Source organism: Oncorhynchus mykiss, chromosome 14 (genome assembly GCF_057628025.1).
Source record: "Oncorhynchus mykiss isolate SJ-2025 chromosome 14, ASM5762802v1, whole genome shotgun sequence".
NCBI lineage: Eukaryota > Metazoa > Chordata > Actinopteri > Salmoniformes > Salmonidae > Oncorhynchus > Oncorhynchus mykiss.
Genome location: NC_143035.1, coordinates 16546013 through 16566078, shown reverse-complemented (window position 1 = coordinate 16566078; position 20066 = coordinate 16546013). Strand labels below are relative to the sequence as shown.

Below are 20066 nucleotides of genomic sequence, written 5' to 3'. Positions count from 1 at the left end.
CCAGTAGAGGTCGACCGATTTAAAGGAATGGCAGATTAATTAGTGCCGATTTCAAGTTTTCATAACAATCGGAAATCTGTATATATATATATATTTTTTTTAACTTTATTTAACTAGGCAAGTCAGAACACATTCTTATTTTCAATGACGGCCTAGGTGGGTTAACTGCCTCGTTCAGGGGCAGAACGACAGCTTTTCACCTTGTCAGCTCGGGGAACCAATCTTGCAACCTTACAGTTAACTAGTCCAACGCAATAACGACCTGCCTCTCTCTCGTCGCACTCCACAAGGAGACTGCCTGTTACGCGAATGCAGTAAGCCAAGGTAAGTTGCTAGCTAGCATTAAACTTATCTTATAAAAAACAATCAATCATAATCACTAGTTAACTACACATGGTTGATAATATTACTAGATATTATCTAGCGTGTCCTGTGTTGCATATAATGTGACTGAGCATACAAGCATACAAGTATCTAAGTACAGTGCCTTGCGAAAGTATTCGGCCCCCTTGAACTTTGCGACCTTTTGCCACATTTCAGGCTTCAAACATAAAGATATAAAACTGTATTTTTTTGTGAAGAATCAACAACAAGTGGGACATAATCATGAAGTGGAACAACGTTTATTGGATATTTAAAACTTTTTTAACAAATCAAAAACTGAAAAATTGGGCGTGCAAAATTATTCAGCCCCCTTAAGTTAATACTTTGAAGCGCCACCTTTTGCTGCGATTACAGCTGTAAGTCGCTTGGGGTATGTCTCTATCAGTTTTGCACATCGAGAGACTGACATTTTTTCCCATTCCTCCTTGCAAAACAGCTCGAGCTCAGTGAGGTTGGATGGAGAGCATTTGTGAACAGCAGTTTTCAGTTCTTTCCACAGATTCTCGATTGGATTCAGGTCTGGACTTTGACTTGGCCATTCTAACACCTGGATATGTTTATTTTTGAACCATTCCATTGTAGATTTTGCTTTATGTTTTGGATCATTGTCTTGTTGGAAGACAAATCTCCGTCCCAGTCTCAGGACTTTTGCAGACTCCATCAGGTTTTCTTCCAGAATGGTCCTGTATTTGGCTCCATCCATCTTCCCATCAATTTTAACCATCTTCCCTGTCCCTGCTGAAGAAAAGCAGGCCCAAACCATGATGCTGCCACCACCATGTTTGACAGTGGGGATGGTGTGTTCAGCTGTGTTGCTTTTACGCCAAACATAACGTTTTGCATTGTTGCAAAGTTCAATTTTGGTTTCATCTGACCAGAGCACCTTCTTCCACATGTTTGGTGTGTCTCCCAGGTGGCTTGTGGCAAACTTTAAACAACACTTTTTATGGATATCTTTAAGAAATGGCTTTCTTCTTGCCACTCTTCCATAAAGGCCAGATTTGTGCAATATACGACTGATTGTTGTCCTATGGACAGAGTCTCCCACCTCAGCTGTAGATCTCTGCAGTTCATCCAGAGTGATCATGGGCCTCTTGGCTGCATCTCTGATCAGTCTTCTCCTTGTATGAGCTGAAAGTTTAGAGGGACAGCCAGTTTTTGGTAGATTTGCAGTGGTCTGATACTCCTTCCATTTCAATATTATCGCTTGCACAGTGCTCCTTGGGATGTTTAAAGCTTGGGAAATGTTTTGTATCCAAATCCGGCTTTAAACTTCTTCACAACAGTATCTCGGACCTGCCTGGTGTGTTCCTTGTTCTTCATGATGCTCTCTGCGCTTTTAACAGACCTCTGAGACTATCACAGTGCAGGTGCACTTATACGGAGACTTGATTACACACAGGTGGATTGTATTTATCATCATTAGTCATTTAGGTCAACAATGGATCATTCAGAGATCCTCACTGAACTTCTGGAGAGAGTATGCTGCACTGAAAGTAAAGGGGCTGAATAATTTTGCACGCCCAATTTTTCAGTTTTTGATTTGTTAAAAAAGTTTGAAATATCCAATAAATGTCGTTCCACTTCATGATTGTGTCCCACTTGTTGTTGATTCTTCACAAAAAAATACAGTTTTATATCTTTATGTTTGAAGCCTGAAATGTGGCAAAAGGTCGCAAAGTTCAAGGGGGCCGAATACTTTCGCAAGGCACTGTATCTGACTGAGCGGTGGTAGGCAGAAGCAGGCGTGTAAAGATTCATTCAAACAGCACTTTCGTGCGTTTTGCCAGCAGCTCTTTGTTGTCCGTCAAGCATTGCGCTGTTTATGACTTCAAGCCTATCAACTCCAGAGATGAGGCTGGTGTAACCGAAGTGAAATGGCTAGCTAGTTAGCGCGCGCTAATAGCTTTTCAAACGTCACTCACTCTGAGCCTTCAAGTAGTTGTTCCCCTTGCTCTGCATGGGTAACGCTGCCTCGATGGTGTCTGTTGTCGTTGTGTTGCTGGTTCGAGCCCAGGGAGGAGCGAGGAGAGGGACGGAAGCTATACTGTTACACAATAGTCAAAGGTTAATGAAATACAAACGGTATAGAGGGAAATATTCCTATAATTCCTATAATAACTACAACCTAAAACTTCTTACCTGGGAATATTGAAGACTCATGTTAAAAGGAACCACCAGCTTTCATATGTTCTCATGTTCTGAGCAAGGAACTGAAATGTTAGTTTTCTTACTCAGCACATATTGCACTTTTACTTTCTTCTCCAACACTTTGTTTTTGCATTATTTAAACCAAATTGAACAAGTTTCATTATTTACTTGAGGCTAAATTGATTTCTATTGATGTATTATATTAAGTTAAAATAAGTGTTCATTCAGTATTGTTGTAATTGTCGTTATTACAAATAAATAAATACAAATCGGCTGATTAATCGGTATAGGCTTTTTTGGTCCGCCAATAATCGGTATCGGTATCGGCGTTGAAAAATCATAATCGGTGTACCTCTACTTACCAGACATGTCACCCATTGAGCATGTTTGGGATACTCTGGATCGACGTGTACGACAGCATGTTTCAGTTCCCGCCAATACCCAGCAACTTCGCACAATCATTGAAGAGGAGTGGGACAACTTTTCACAGGACACAATCAACAGCCTGATCCACTCTATGAGAAGGCGATGTTTCGCGCTGCACGAGGCAAATGGTGGTCATACCAGATACTGACTGGTTTTCTGATTAATGCCCCTACTTTTTTTTGGGGGGGGGGGGGGTATCTGTGACCAACAGAGGCATATCTGTATTCACAGTCTTGTGAAATCCATAGATTAGGGCCTAATGAGTTCATTTCAATTGATAGATTTCCTTATATGAACAGTAACTCAGTAGAACCAGATACAGTACATAAGCAGAAGTCTATGGTCTAGCTACCACTGCACTGGCAACCAACAAACTCGAACCACCTATTCTGCATGAGCTGAGGGAAGCTGAGGGTTGGGATTTGGAACTGGAGACAAGTGGGAGTGAAGTTGCTGGGCGGGGGTTAGAATGACGGTCAAAGATAAAAGTAAAAAATAAAATCAACATTTAAAAAAAAAAGTTATACGGACACTAAAAAGGAACGTTGTTAGGTTACATCCAATACCTGCTTGCCTGAGGTTGATGACATGCAAGCGCTTTCGCCCCCCACAATGTGACAAAAAAATCCTTCCTCGTTAAAGAAATAGAGAACAGCTCAAACTCCTGAATGGGTTGGAATATCATGTCACACGCAGAGCCTTTGCTCCCTTGTTGCAGGGAGAACCGTTCACATGCAATTAAAGTCTAAATAGATTGCATTGCAAAACAACCGTCCCCATTTAATTCCTGGATAATGACGTTGCAGTTAAGTGGACCCATTCCTCTAGAGGTGTAGTGCAGGAAAAACCTCATTAACTTTTTTTGTATTCCGTTAATTTTTTTTCACAAGAATCCCGCCCTTATCTGTTGACTGATTAAAAGTGCACTGAGGGAAATTTTGTACAGATAACACACAGAAAATCTCAGCGGGGACACCTCCCGAGATATGCAAATCATTCTATTTTACAGTGATGAAAGAGGCAGAATGAAAGAAAAAAAAACATTGTGGCGTTTCACCAGACCTGGGTTCAAGTACTATTTCAAATCGTTCAAATAGATCTACCGTTTGCTTTAACCTGCCCGGAGTGTCAAATAAGCGCATTTTTACAGTTTTGTGACTATTCTATTACAGCAGACAAGCTGAATTAAGTTTTTGAAATGAGATCGGCGTTTCATGTTAGATTATGGCCTGGAAGAAGGTCACACTTTATTTGGATAGTCCGATGTAGAAGGTCAAACTGTCAACACACTATCTGTTGATAAGCAACTGCTTGCTAAGGTTACGGTTAGGGTTGGGTTTAAAATAAGGGTTAGGGTAAGGGTTATAGGCTAGAGTAAAGGTTATGTTTAGGGATAGGATAATGGTTGGGGGGCTAGGTTTTGTAGATAGTTATTTAAAATGTCACTGATAGTCCATCTGTAGATGCTCTACAGACTATCCAAATCAAGTGTTATCTGGAAGAATGCTGGTGATCAAGTCCCCGACCAAAATGCAAAATGGCTGCCATGAGTACAGGAGACAAATGCTTATCAAAATGGGTCTGCATGTTGTTTTTCTCCTCCCTGTCCTGGTCAATAATTCATCCATGACATGAATGATTTATGCTCCATGTGGTCGAAAAATGTTTGTTTCAGCATGGGTCAGGTATTGTTTTATGGTATTAACTGGGGACAGCGGTGTCGGATTTAATTGGGGAAAGTATGTGGTATCCGTGTAGCTTTGGTTTTTGCTTATTAAGTTAAAGTCCTTATGCATGTGATTCCATTGTTTTCTTACATGCATGTACTAGCATATTGGCTAAACAGTACATGTATAGTCACTGGAGGTTGGTGGCAGTGGTTAGCATGCGCACAGTGTCCATATTGCGACAGCTACACGTTGGTGGTGGATGAAGTGAGTAATCTATTTAAGACATGAAGTGCTTTGAGACTCAACAACATGTGCTGCTAGACAAACACATTTCATTGTTTTTTTGTTTTTTTCTCTAAAGCAACTTAAGTGGCATAGACATGGATCAACAACACAAAGTACCAGGCACCATCTGTTGCACAATTCAAGTACGGCAACTTTAACTACTGTAAGCAAATCTTTTTAAGCACACCCAATTTATTTAATGTGACGCCAGCTGAAATATATATATGTATCTTCTCTTCTACTTGAAGATGTGGCAGTGTGTTTTGCTTCACAGGGTAACTAATTGCCAAGGGGTTTTGCGGCTATAAATAAATGCTGATATTTTAGTTTTTTTAGTTCCAGGGTGTGGAAGTGAAAGAATCTAATCCTCGTCTTCATTCTCAGAAGAGGTTCTTATCGGGAAGCCCTGGGGGCACCAGTGTTTATCCCACGGAAAAGATGACATCAGACAGAAGCAGAGCGAAGGATTATGGGGGCTTGTAGGACGTGCTCAGCTGCCACTCAAGACAGCCGGGTTCAGAGGGGTGAGTCTTAAGAGGAGTCTGCCAGGTGAAAGCAAACATAATCCAAAAAAGCCCATGCGCAGTGGGCTTACCCATGAGTTAACCATTGCAAGTAAATGCTCTCCTATTGCAAAGCACAAGAAAGCCAACATAGTAGCACCACCAGAGAACCATGACAACATGAAAGGTTTCACATTTTAATTGGCCAGACTTGAACAAGTTCAAGTTGGATAATACTTTTTTTTAACAGTCCTACTGACCGTGTAATTTGTAAAGTAATGTACACATTCTTGATGCAAAAGATTAGTATGTTGTCCCTACCCTCAGTCCTCTTGCACCAAATATACCATTAATCAATCTTTAACAAAAGCGCTGAGGGGTGCAATCGTATCCCGAAAAGTCTGAATTAAAATTCCCCTCATGAAACTGATTTAACTGGCAGGGGCACATGTCATTAAATCTTTGTGTTTAGTTTCTTCTAATTACAAATGAATGGAATCACGCTGGCTGCATTCTGTCACAGCTATAGCAGTAAATAAAGACCGTTAAGGAGAACTCAGGAGATGTTCTTGACTTTCTGCTTCTTGATATCACATGGAGTAATTCTGGACCCAGTGAGGACATCTCCTCACGTCAACTCAAAGTAAGGCTTTTGACAGTCTTTTGAGGACCGATCATCAGGCCTCCCACTAATCCTGGCACTCTGTACATTCTGCAGCACTCAGACACTGAGGGTAATAGAAATGTACGAATCCATTGGTAAACAAGGTCATATTTTTAGTGTGCAGCACTATGGTAGCCTACATTCCATTTTCTTCTATCCGTAACTTAGTTGGCTATGAGTGCTTTTCAGTGAAATGCCTCAACAATATTGATAATTTCACATTTCATTTGATTGTCATCTTTCTGAGCACACAAGCTTACCATATGTCAGTACATGCACTAAGATATGAGGTGAAGGGTGAAACATCCAAGAATAATCTCTGTTAACTAATTGGTCAGCCTCTAGATTTAAGTTCTGGGTCCATACATGTTAACCACTCTGCTCTGTTTCTCCTGGTTAACCACTCTGTTCTGTTTCTCCTGGTTAACCACTCTGCTCTGTTTCTCCTGGTTAACCACTCTGTTCTGTTTCTCCTGGGTAACCACTCTGCTCTGTTTCTCCTAGTTAACCACTCTGTTCTGTTTCTCCTGGGTAACCACTCTGTTCTGTTTCTCCTAGTTAACCACTCTGTTCTGTTTCTCCTGGTTAACTACTGCTCTGTTTCTCCTAGTTAACCACTCTGTTCTGTTTCTCCTGGTTAACTACTGCTCTGTTTCTCCTAGTTAACCACTCTGATCTGTTTCTCCTAGTTAACCACTCTGTTCTGTTTCTCCTGGTTAACTACTGCTCTGTTTCTCCTGGTTAACCACTGCTCTGTTTCTCCTGGTTAACCACTGCTCTGTTTCTCCTAGTTAACCACTGCTCTGTTTCTCCTAGTTAACCACTCTGTTCTGTTTCTCCTAGTTAACCACTCTGATCTGTTTCTCCTAGTTAACCACTCTGTTCTGTTTCTCCTGGTTAACCACTCTGATCTGTTTCTCCTAGTTAACCACTCTGCTCTGTTTCTCCTGGTTAACTACTCTGCTCTGTTTCTCCTAGTTAACCACTCTGTTCTGTTTCTCCTGGTTAACCACTGTTCTGTTTCTCCTGGTTAACCACTCTGCTCTGTTTCTCCTAGTTAACCACTCTGTTCTGTTTCTCCTAGTTAACCACTGCTCTGTTTCTCCTAGTTAACCACTCTGTTCTGTTTCTCCTGGTTAACCACTGTTCTGTTTCTCCTGGTTAACCACTCTGCTCTGTTTCTCCTGGTTAACCACTCTGCTCTGTTTCTCCTAGTTAACCACTCTGTTCTGTTTCTCCTGGTTAACCACTGCTCTGTTTCTCCTAGTTAACCACTCTGTTCTGTTTCTCCTGGTTAACCACTCTGTTCTGTTTCTCCTAGTTAACCACTCTGTTCTGTTTCTCCTGGTTAACTACTGCTCTGTTTCTCCTAGTTAACCACTCTGTTCTGTTTCTCCTGGTTAACTACTGCTCTGTTTCTCCTAGTTAACCACTCTGATCTGTTTCTCCTAGTTAACCACTCTGTTCTGTTTCTCCTGGTTAACTACTGCTCTGTTTCTCCTGGTTAACCACTGCTCTGTTTCTCCTGGTTAACCACTGCTCTGTTTCTCCTAGTTAACCACTGCTCTGTTTCTCCTAGTTAACCACTCTGTTCTGTTTCTCCTAGTTAACCACTCTGATCTGTTTCTCCTAGTTAACCACTCGGTTCTGTTTCTCCTGGTTAACCACTGCTCTGTTTCTCCTAGTTAACCACTCTGTTCTGTTTCTCCTGGTTAACCACTCTGATCTGTTTCTCCTAGTTAACCACTCTGCTCTGTTTCTCCTGGTTAACTACTCTGCTCTGTTTCTCCTAGTTAAGCACTCTGTTCTGTTTCTCCTGGTTAACCACTCTGTTCTGTTTCTCCTGGTTAACCACTCTGTTCTGTTTCTCCTGGTTAACCACTCTGCTCTGTTTCTCCTGGTTAACTACTCTGTTCTGTTTCTCCTGGTTAACCACTCTGTTCTGTTTCTCCTGGTTAACCACTCTGTTCTGTTTCTCCTAGTTAACCACTCTGCTCTGTTTCTCCTAGTTAACCACTCTGTTCTGTTTCTCCTGGTTAACCACTCTGTTCTGTTTCTCCTGGTTAACCACTCTGCTCTGTTTCTCCTAGTTAACCACTCTGTTCTGTTTCTCCTGGTTAACCACTCTGTTCTGTTTCTCCTGGTTAACCACTGCTCTGTTTCTCCTAGTTAACCACTCTGTTCTGTTTCTCCTAGTTAACCACTCTGTTCTGTTTCTCCTGGTTAACCACTGCTCTGTTTCTCCTAGTTAACCACTCTGTTCTGTTTCTCCTGGGTAACCAGTCTCCCCTTTTCTCCAATACACTGAAATTGATTCCTTGACCCACTTGTTACAGTAAAGCATCCTTTAATAACTATAGCTCTATGTTTATCGGAGTGGGGTGCACCTACTTTGATTATTTTGACAATCAATATTGCTGTGGTAACAGTAGTTCTTGTTAACCCTGGTTGTGTATGAGGTCAAAGTACACAAGTGGGTCTGAACAATCAATTATTTCCAGCGAGGTATCATTACTTAAGGAGGTGCCAATTTTTCCATCAACAACCTACTTTACAATCTCACAGGAATGGAGCTCAAACCTGTATACCGCTGTCTGAGTGAACCAGAGATCTGTGTGTTCACACGTGCAATGTGTGTGTGTGCCGTCACTGTTAATCACTTCCTCCACCTTTCAAAAATGTGAGGGCAGCCAAAAGCCCCCTGCCAGGCTTCCTCATAGAGCTACGCCACAGGGCCAGCCAGGTCTCATCAAGGAGCTGCGCCACGGGGCCAGCCGGGCCTCATCAAGGAGCTGCGCCACAGGGCCAGTCAGGTGTCGTACAAGACACAGCGAGGACCCAAATTGATTTCAAAAGCCAGGGGGACTTACACATTTACCTCGTCAAGCGAGCGGCAGAGCAAAGAGCAAACTCAAAATGAAGTGGAAAGTAAAATAAAGCAGAGGAAAGGGTTATGGGGTTGTGTGGGGGTCCCACGATAATGACATTCTCTCCCTCCCAGCTGCACCTTGCCAGTGTTCATATCCCCCTTATCCGAGACGGGCAGAGGCTGTAAAGGGGCCACCGACTGATACAATTTCTGGCACTGCTTTTGCTTCATGCTTCTCTCCTCACAATTATCTTCCCCTGGCAATCATTTCTCCCTCTACTGGCGGATGTAATGGGCTCCTCTCTCTCCCCTTTAGATTGGTCTCCCTGGTGACCCTGGTAGCCCGGCTATGTCGGAAATCATCCCTACTGTAAGCATTACTTGCATTTTCTGGCTGGTTGATGCTATCTCTTTCTTCAAGATTGCCCCAAAATGGCTGCAGGTATGACTTCAGAGACCTCGCAGTGACTCTCGGTATACTCTAGATTTCCAGATACAACTGGGAATTACAAGAAGGTGAAAGAAAAAACCTCAGGCAACAGTTGTGTCTATGTCAAATGCCTTTGAAAAATGTCTGCAGGCTGGGGAAATAGAGGGGGGTGTATCTATGTGCAAGTGGGGGAGGAGAGAGAAAATACGTAGTGATGTGTTCTTTATCATATAGTTATGTATTGTCATTGTCAAATGGCAGCATACACACTGAGCAACTCAGGTTTGGTTGGCACGAACACAACTGAGTAAATGATCGATCCTCAAAAGCAATGCAAGTCTATGTGTATAAAACATTTACAGTACAATGAAATCACACACTGTATTGCAAACATTCATTATCAATAATAGCAGAAAGTAATTTGGTGCCCTTGCATGACCATTGGTTGTGCTGGTGGGAATGGAGATCTGGGGAGGGAGAGGGCCCAGTGGGTTGACAGTGGGGTTGAGGGGTGGGGGAGAAGCTGGAGGTCATTCTAGACTCTGGGCCCAGGTGATTGGCCCGATGGTGAGGGGGTTGATGGAGACAGACTTGGCCACAGAGCGGGACCTCCTCCTGGAACACACTAGAGAGCAGGATGAGCTTTTGTGGTTACACAGGCTGAGGCGGCAGTGCAGGAAGACGTAACGGTAGCCCCCATACAGCAGAGCAGAGAATCGAGCCTGGAGGGATGAGGCACTTTCCTAGACTGTCACGTGGGTACGATGGCTTGGACAGCTGTCCTGAATTATGTAGTATCGAAGGAGGTTGTCAGGACTGGGGGATTCCGTGGTGAAGCAGTCGTCTAGAACGACCACGAAAAGCTCCGGGTCTGACTCGTCTACGGACACGCCCACATGCAGGGTGGAACCCACAAGCAGAGTGACTGCCTGACCAGCTGGGTAAGGCTCTGTGTAGTTGGAGTTACGATACAGAAACATAGAGGCTCTGGCCTTGGCACCGACTGCGACAACTGCATTGTCAGTTGGTAGATGGGGTCTGATGGGCACATCCAGGCTGCTCTCTATCTCCAGAGGATAGATACAGGAGAAAGGAAAGCTAAGAGGAGAATCATTTTGTGCATCTACTGGATAAACGAATATGCTGTTGGAGTAGACAGTATGAGTGCCATTTGTCTTCACTGTGTTTCCACAGTGTCCCTCCCTGCGCTCCACCTGGTACCACACCATGCCATTACGATCCTCGTGGGCGGAGCAGCGCCGGTCAGCCAGATGAGCAGTGGTAGCGTTTATACCAGCAGCCTCCAGATGAGCTCTGCTGAGACCCACCTGTAGGAGGCTCTGCCCACATACCAGCTCTGGAGCTTTCCTCTCACATCTCCAGTTGATCTTATCCTCACTCACACAAGTCTGATCACTTCTACAGGTAGCACATACCATAGTGTTGACGTCTGCACAATAGGCAACGGTGCAATACGTTGGACTGACAAACTTGTAGACATAGTAGTTTCTATAGCAGGCTTTAACATGGATTGGGGGTTGTTTGTATTGGCAGCAGCTATCATAGCTCCCACAGACACCCGGCTGAACCACTCCGTCCGACAGCTGGGGGTGGGGATCTGTGAGCCACATCGGGCTGTTGGTACCACGTGTGCTTTTGCACACACCTCTCTGGCATCTGAACACTGGTGTCCCCCAGGAACATGCGATACTAGCCCCGAAAGTTGATATCCTTGTCGCAGTTCCCTATACCACTGTAGTTGGTGGCACGCCAGGCGTCATTCAGTACAGAGTAGTGCTGGCAGGGGTCTGCACAACGAGATGTTCCACCAATACTGATACAGTCCTGTCCCACTGGACACTCTGTGTCCCCACACATAAACTGGACAGAGTGGGGGTCCACGTTTGGGCTGGTGTGCTGGACTGAGCGGAGGTTATCGTCAGAAGGCACCAGGCAGTTGAAGGACCCAGGGGTGTTCTCACAGACCTGAGGGGCGCAGGGCTGGTCAGGAAGGGAACACTCGTCAACGTCCACACAACCCAGTATAGAAGACCAGCGGTAACCTTGACGACAGCAGGAGCCGCTTTCGCAGATCTTGGGGTCATAGCAGGTGATGCCATTGCCGGCAAAGCCGTCTTGACAGGTGCAGGTGAAAGGTACAGGTGAAAGGTACAAGTGAAAGAGCAGCAGATCCCTGATGTCATCACTAAGAGCACCATCATTTAGATCAAAACAGCCTACACACCATTCAGAGGAAGTATGTGCTGGCTTCTACCTGTGAACTTGAGAATTTATATTTTTCCAGAGACATCATGTGACTATCGGTAAAATACTTTTACGTTGTGATTACGTGCATGGAGTTACTTATTAATCACTATGAAAACTGATAACTCAAGTATAAATTAAAAACTCTTAATCTGAAAAATATGGCTCCGCTTAATCTGCGTAATTCTTGTCCCATGTAAAATACAACTTTGGAGATTCTAAAGTTGTTGAACCGATAAGCTTTGACTTAATTTACAATTGTACATCTGACACTAACACATTTATTTGATTAGGATTTGATTGGGTTATTTTCCCATAATAGTCCCCCTGCAGAATGAGTCACGCAAAGTAAACTTCCCTAGTGAAAAGTAAACTTCCCTAGTGAAAAGTAAACTTCCCTAGTGAAAAGTAAACTTCCCTAGTGAAAAGTAAACTTCCCTAGTGAAAAGTAAACTTCCCTAGTGACAAGTAAACTTCCCTAGTGAAAAGTAAACTTCCCTAGTGACAAGTAAACTTCCCTAGTGAAAAGTAAACTTCCCTAGTGAAAAGTAAACTTCCCTAGTGACAAGTAAACTTCCCTAGTGAAAAGTAAACTTCCCTATTGCAACAGCACACGTAAAAAAAAAAAAAAAGAAACGGCACAAACAAAAGAACAACATGAATGACCTTAACTTGGAATCGGATTGAGTCGTGATGCTTTGTGGTTTTAAATATCATTTGTTTGGCATATTGGAAGTTGTCTTTCTGTTGCACTATGTGGCTACAAGTTGAAAGCCACAGAATATTAAACGTAACATTTATAATTAACGAATTAAAGAGTCACAATATTCTGAGTGAGAATCCGTATCAAACCCACCAAACAGATCAGTATGTAAATAGACAATGTTCTAATAGCTAGTTTTATTGCTGTTCTGATGTCCTTGGAGAATATATAATGGCCTCCAGAACCTGCAAAAAAATTCCTTGAAATCCATCATGTTAGATGTTGCTTCTTGGATGTTAATCTGACTTTAAGTATCTATTTACGCACAGCAAAAGCAGATCTGGCTATCACTTTGCTTTTTGTATCACATTTCCACAACGCAAGTAAAGAAAAAATTATGACCCCATTATCTAGGCCGTGCAAGCATTGGAATAGCTTGATTTGTTTTATTTCTTCACTAAGACCTCTGTCCAAAATAGATTTCCAAATGAGGATTGAGCTACTCATATTAAAAGGGAAACTTCACAGTTTTTCAACTTCATCTCCAGCATCACCCCAACATCAACATATGTGAAAATTGCACATTTCTATGTTTTGTTGAAAAGAAGATAGAGGAAGTTAAGTGTTTCCAATGTCATCATCAACCAATTAGTAGGCAATGGTTGCTCATAATTGGTTCAAATCACACAATGCACACCGATGATGTCATTGGAAACACTTATCTTCCTCTATCTTTTTTACTACAAAACATAGAAACGCACCATTTTCACACATGTTGATGTTGGGGTGGTGCTTTTTTAAATGTCCCTTTAAAGCCACTCACAACATTAACATTCTCATTTCAAAGGAGGCCAGACGTTGTGGTTGTGCTTTGTCTGCCTAGCCTGTTCTTTGTCGGCCTGTAGTATTTATTACCATTGGCTCGGAAGGTTTTATCAGCGTTCATTCAGTGCAGCACTTGCACACATGACAGTTCATTTTCTGCATGATGTCACAAAAGTCGATACCATCTTGTAAAGACAAATACCAGATAACGCTGGCTAACTGATGCAATTTGGGGGAAGACCCTTAATCATGGGGTCATAGCAGGTGGTGCCTTCATGAACCATAAACCACTTCAAATCTCGTACAACAAGACAGGGTGTCTATCTAATTAGCTGGACTGGAGAAATGTTTTGCTGGCTTGCCCTTTATTTGAGTATGTGTTTTGCTATAGTGAAGTCAATTACTTGAGCATATTGTATAATAGTTAAGTGCTACAACTGTACAATGTTGTGCATTGTATGTGATACATGTTGTATTTTTGTTAACTCCTGGATGCACTTTTTTTTCTAAACTAAAATGAACATCCCTTTGAATAATAGTTGTTATAAAGTAAGCAAGGCAAGGGAGGTAGGTAAACCTGCCACAAAGCAGCCAACAACTGCCCAGCAAGGAACTGAGAAGTGGAACAACACAAAGGAGCCATCCCCTGCCCAGTAAGGAACTGAGAAGTGGTACAACACAAAGCAGCCATCAACTGCCCAGCAGGGAACTGAGAAGTGGTACAACACAAAGCAGCCACCCCCTGCCCAGCAGGGAACTGAGAAGTGGAAGCAATACAAAAGACAACCATTAGTTTGAGAGTATTTGAACTTTTTGTATTGTTTGTTGGTTTGGCAATGCCACTGTCAGCCACTGTCAGCTAGTCTCTTTTTATTGGTATGTAACTGTTATGAAAGTTGTATTGTCAAATTGTTTTGTATTTAAACACCACTTTAAACATGCACATGACACGGTAACAACATTTCCCCATGGCAAAAACAACATGCAAAAATCTTCCTAATAAGGTCAATGCTTTAAGCTTGAATATTTTAGTGGGTCGCAAAAGTTTTCTTCCCTTGTGTTAAGTGAGCTAAGCACAGATTGAAAGCTTGAGTGAGTCAGTTTTTTTTTTACCTGACTTTGTCTGTTAAGATTCTGAGATAACTGTATGGTGTCCATATTAGGACATCCTTGGTCTCAGACACTGTCGTACATACAACATGTTGGCAGGGAAGATACAAGGTCATAATGATGTGGATTTACCACAATACAGGTCTGATTCAATCAATTTGTTTAACGTTTACACGATACACTGTCCACAACATGTTTGGTCATCTTATATTACGGAGATGTAATGACGTATTAAACAATAGGTTCGCTCATTTATCTATATCAGGACTAATTAGGGCTCTGAATTCAATTGTTAACTTGTGAAAATGTAATGTGTGCCTAAATTATGTGCCTAAAACATGCATGTTCCTCATTAAGCTCTTACAGAATGTAAAGTAAACAACACCATTAATTACTCTGAAGACAAGGACATGGTAGTAAAAGTAACATGGTACTAAACACATACTGTATGCAGATATTAACCGGCAATGATACACGTTCAATTTACAGTGAATCACCTACACAGGACAATTGAAGTTTTAGCGCTATTTATTTTTTATCGAAGTTAACTTTCCGGACCCCCTGCACTGACTGAATGCCTGATGTAATGTTAATAGCCAGTACCATATTGCCGCTTAGCCTATCACTGGTGATATCAACTATGAACACTGAAAGGTCCTTTCTTCCTCAGAGAGATAAGCATTACAGCATGAGATGAGAATGAATGTCTCCATTCTGGAAGTGTTAAATCACCCAAAAGCGGCTCTTAATGTGGGCAACTCTTGGTGATATGATATACTGTATAACGAAGTCCATTATAAGAATTAAGCTGTAGCTTTCACGTCTCAGCATGGACCTTGAGATAAAGTCGGCCCTCAGAATAGGACAACGAAGGAACACAGAGAGACGTTGTCACACCAGACTAGCATGGCTTTTTACTTTGCAAATGGCTGTTTTATATCTCTGTCTGAAAGAGGGAAAGAGAATACTGGGAGGGCAATTTAAATGTGAAACTTGTTTTTTTGGTTCAGAAATTAAGCTGTAATATGTGACGGCTTTGCTTGGTTAAAGATTAATATGACGAAAAGAAGAACATGTTCTGATCTCTATGGATATTCTGGTCTCTCTGGTCTCCTCGCCCCCACGTTTTTTTTTTTTCTTTTTATTTCTTCCAGATGAACATCTCTGTCTGCATAATGACAACAGCGTTGGGGAAAGCTGTCACAAAAATTATCTCCAGAAGCAATTGTTAAAAAACAAAAAAAAGTTGAATGATGATATATTGTAATTGGCCTGAGGCCCCACCGAGACCTCTCCATAACCTAAAGAAGAATACATGCTAAATAATTCTCATGGCATGTTTTTGCATAAACTAGTCCTTAGGCTGCCCTGTGCCTCTTAGATACAGTCCAGACTTCTTCTAAATCATTCTTGTTAAATCAGTTAGCAAACACTTAATCTATACCCCCGGATGCTTTAGTCCATTCACAGAAGAAGCAGGTGGCTATTGCTATTCGGGGGTTTATATGCTTTTGGAAGAGTTCGTTAAAAAAAATCTGCCTTATCTCTGAAGGGTTCCTATCGTTTGAAATGTGCCTTATTGTTGAGAGAAATGCCAATTTAGCAGTACATTTTTACAACACACTCCACCACACACTCTCTTTCTTCTCCCTCATTCTCGCCCCCTCCCATATGCGGAGTGTGATCACCATAATCATAAGTGACTAGTTTGATTTTCTGAGGAATAGACTTTTGTTTTCTCTAGATATTCTGGCAATACTGTCCATGCAAATTAATAACTCCCAAAACATTCCACATCGTCATCAAACACACATGCATGCATGTTCACACACACATAAACACACACAATTCTATAAACACTATACAGACAGAAATATCCAGAAGAAGTGCATGGGTAGTTAAAAAGCTATAACCATATCCATATTTTTACCAGAAGGCAGTTATTATAATTTGTGCAGTGTTGTCTCTAGGGAAAGAAGCTATGGTTAACTGGTCTGTGTATACAGTAGTATTAGTCCTACTGTGACAGTTACTTCCTTATTACCTCACAATGAACAATGCCCATGTTGGATTTATGTGTACAGTATGAGTATAATGTTCCATTGCACTCATTATTGCTTCACTGTTCTAGCCTGCAATCCTCCCACCATGCAATCTAAGACCGTTATCTGCAGCATGAGGGATGGAGGATAAGTTATTACCATGCTTAGGAACTAAAATGGACAGCTTGCGGCCTCGCAACATGAACAATATTTACAGTTGAAGTCGGAAGTTTACATACGCCTTAGCCAAATACATTTAAACTCAGTTTTTCACAATTCCTGACATTTAATCCTGGTAAAAAGTCCCTGTCATAGGTCAGTTGGGATCACCACTTTATTTTAAGAATGTGAAATGTCAGAATAATAGTAGAGAAAAGGATTTATTTCAGCTTTTATTTCTTTCATCACATCCCCAGTGGGTCAGAAGTTTACATACACTCAATTAGTATTTGGTAGCATTGCCTTTAAATTGTTTAACTTGGGTCAAACATTTTGTGTAGCCTTCCACAAGCTTCCCACAATAAGTTGGGTGAATTTTGGCCCATTCCCCTTGACAGAGCTGGTGTAACTGAATCACGTTTGTAGGCCTCCTTGCTCGCACAAGCTTTTTCAGTTCTGCCCACAAATGTTCTATAAAATTGGCTTTGTGATGACCACTCCAATACCTTGACTTTGTTGTTCTAAAGCCATTTTGTCACAACTTTGGAAGTATGCTTGGGGTCATTGTCCATTTGGAAGACCCATTTGCGACCAAACTTTAACTTCCTGACTGATGTCTTGAGATGTTGCTTCAATATATCCACATAATTGTCATTCCTCATTCTGTCCAGTGCACCAGTCCCTCCTACAGCAAAGCACCCCCACAACATGATGCTTCGGCTTGCAAGCCTCCCCCTTTTCCCTCCAAACAGAACAATGGTCATTATGGCCAAACAGTTCAATTTTGTTTCATCAGACCAGAGGACATTTCTCCAAAAAGTACGAGTCTGGCTTTTTTGTGGCCGCTTCCTTGCTGAGCGGCCTTTCAGGATATGTCGATTGGGGACTCATTTACTGTGGATATAGATACATTTGTACCTATTTCCTCCAGCATCTTCACAATGTCCTTTGCTGTTGTTCGGGGATTGATTTGCACTTTTCACACCAAAGTACGTTCATCTCTAGGAGACAGAACGTGTCTCCTTCCTGAGCGGTATGATGGCTGCGTGGTCCCATGGTGTTTATACTTACATACTATTGTTTGTACCGATGAACGTGGTACCTTCAGGCATTTGGAAATTGCTCCCAAGGATGAACAGTCAACTTATTGTATGTAAACTTCTTACCCACTGGAATTGTGATACTGTGAATTTTAAGTGAAGTAATCTGTCTGTAAACAATTGTTGGAAAAATTACTTGTGTCATGCACAAAATAGATGTCCTAACCGACATGCCAAACTATAGTAAGTTAACAAGAAATTTGTGGAGTTGTTGAAAAACGAGTTTTAATGACTCCAACCTAAGTGTATGTAAACATCCGACTTCAACTGTAGATGCAGTCTATCAATTCTAATTTGTCCATTTCATCCTTGAAATAAAGTAATACATTGCTGCCATCTGCTGCTTTAGGTAGAGCAAAGCATCACATTTAATTTCCCATTTCTAATTGCCATTGTGGAGCTAAGGAACATTTGATTTGTAATTCCACACTAGATGCTATGTTAATGGTTCTTAAAGGGATAGAGCGAGATTTTGGCAATCAAGCCCTTTTTCTATTTTCTAAGAGTCAGATGAACTCATGGTTACCATTGTTAAGTCTCTGCATGCAGTTTGAAGGAACTTTCTAATTAGCGTTAACATAATTGCTACATAACTGGAAGTCTATAGGAACAGTCATTGCACTGATGCTAGTTAGCAATGGCTTGTGAAGCTACCTTCAACTTCCTTCAAGCTGCACGCAGAGACATACATTTTCATCTGAATATGGGGAAGTAAAAAAGGGCTTATTGGCCGAAATCTCACACTATCCCTTCAAGACAGTGACAGTTCAAATATTTAAAAAATGTTATACATAGTAAATGTGTTACAAATATAAATGAATCTGTAAAAGGTGACACTGGGTTGACATTTGGATTAGATGGTGTCTCTTTGACTGTTAATGTACAGTCTAAAAGACACCTTTGAGGGTGGGGTCAATGCTTGGGTCTGTCATTTTGACATAAACATGAGAGGTAATGCCTCTGTGAGCTCTGACATAATGCATTGGCATCATTGTATAAATTATTTCCACCTTCCATACCCAATCTCCACGCTTTACGTCTGAATCCACAAAGAACAGCTTAAAGACCTGGCAAAAGGGGCACAACCAGACCATTACCCAACCAATCCATGCAATCAATCAACCTTGACCTAATTGTTCCTTTATATAGCTTTACTCTACAAATTATACAGATGTAGGATCTTCATTTGAGCCAGTTTTGCTACAGCAGGAAAATAATCCTGCAGCAACAGGAAATGTGAATTATTATGTGGATTATAATTAATGGATATTTTTTATAGGGGTTGATACATATTTTTGTTAGGGCAAATCAAGTCTGACATTTTTAAAGTGAAAATTACAAACTTTAGGAGCCTTTTAAACATCGCATGCGCTACAAGTTTGCATTTCCTGCCCTGCAGGAAAATTCTCAGCGACAAAAGTGATCAAATTAAGATCCTACATCTGTAGCGTCTAATTACAGTCAAAACAGGGTGAATTATTAATAGACATACATTAACCTCCCACTTAATCACACACCAAATGTTCAAACAGACTCCCCTGGACAGATACAGACCTTCGCCACTGAGTTTGAGCCCCTTATTGATGACTTCCTTTCTGCTATCCTCTCCAGCGTACACTGGGGAAAAACGTTGAATGGAGCAAGGACTTCAATCATCACACACAATGTCAACACCTGCATGAGGCCCATATGACTGTCTGAGCACAGATAAGAAAAGGTAGTTTAGCACACATAAAGAATTGTTTTGAAGTTGTGTGAACTGTTTTGACAGCATGGAACCTTGATTCTAAAAAGGTGTTAAATTAATAAAAGCCCCTCTGGGTTTCTTACTTCTCCTGCACGTGTTTTCTTTGTTTACCTTTTAAACATTCATCATTGTTTAGTATTTTCTTGTATGCAAAACATTAATATTTCACCAATCATATACAAGCAGTCATCATGCTACATATAGGGTGATAGAAAAGATAACAGTTATCATGCTACATGTAGGGTGAAACATAAAAGATAACAGTTATCATGCTACATGTAGGGTGACATAAAAGACAACCGTTATCATGCTACATGTAGAGTGATGTAAAAGATCACTGTTATCACACTACATTTAGGGTGATATAACAGATAACAGTTATCATGCTACATGCAGGGCGAAATAAAATATAGCAGTCGTCATGCTACATGTAGGGTGATATTAAAGATAACAGTTACAGTACTACATTTGGGGTGATATAAAATAGTCATCATGCTACATGTAGGTTGGTATGAAATATAACAGTTATCATGCCACATGTAGGGTGATATAAAAGATAAACAGTTTTAATGCTACATGTAGGGTGATATAAAATAGAACATTTATAACGCTAAATGTAGGGTGGTGTCATGACGTGGGCCTGGGGGGTAGGTTTATGACAGTCAAATACCTCTTCCCCCCTTTTTTCCTCTCTCTATGTAACATTCCTCATCTTCCTCTGATGAGGAGAAAG

At 41.4% G+C, this 20066-nt stretch overlaps 1 long non-coding RNA gene and 1 pseudogene across 1 annotated transcript; one reads left to right on the top strand and one right to left on the bottom strand.

Annotated features, from left to right (window-relative positions):
* Positions 1-5277: 5277 nt before the first annotated feature.
* On the top strand, positions 5278-19420 carry LOC149978304 (uncharacterized). Its single transcript, XR_016486307.1, has 2 exons — positions 5278-5440; positions 19198-19420. It is a non-coding gene; the product is annotated as an uncharacterized LOC149978304 (long non-coding RNA).
* On the bottom strand, positions 9913-11738 carry LOC149978305 (uromodulin-like; annotated as a pseudogene).
* Positions 19421-20066: the final 646 nt, after the last annotated feature.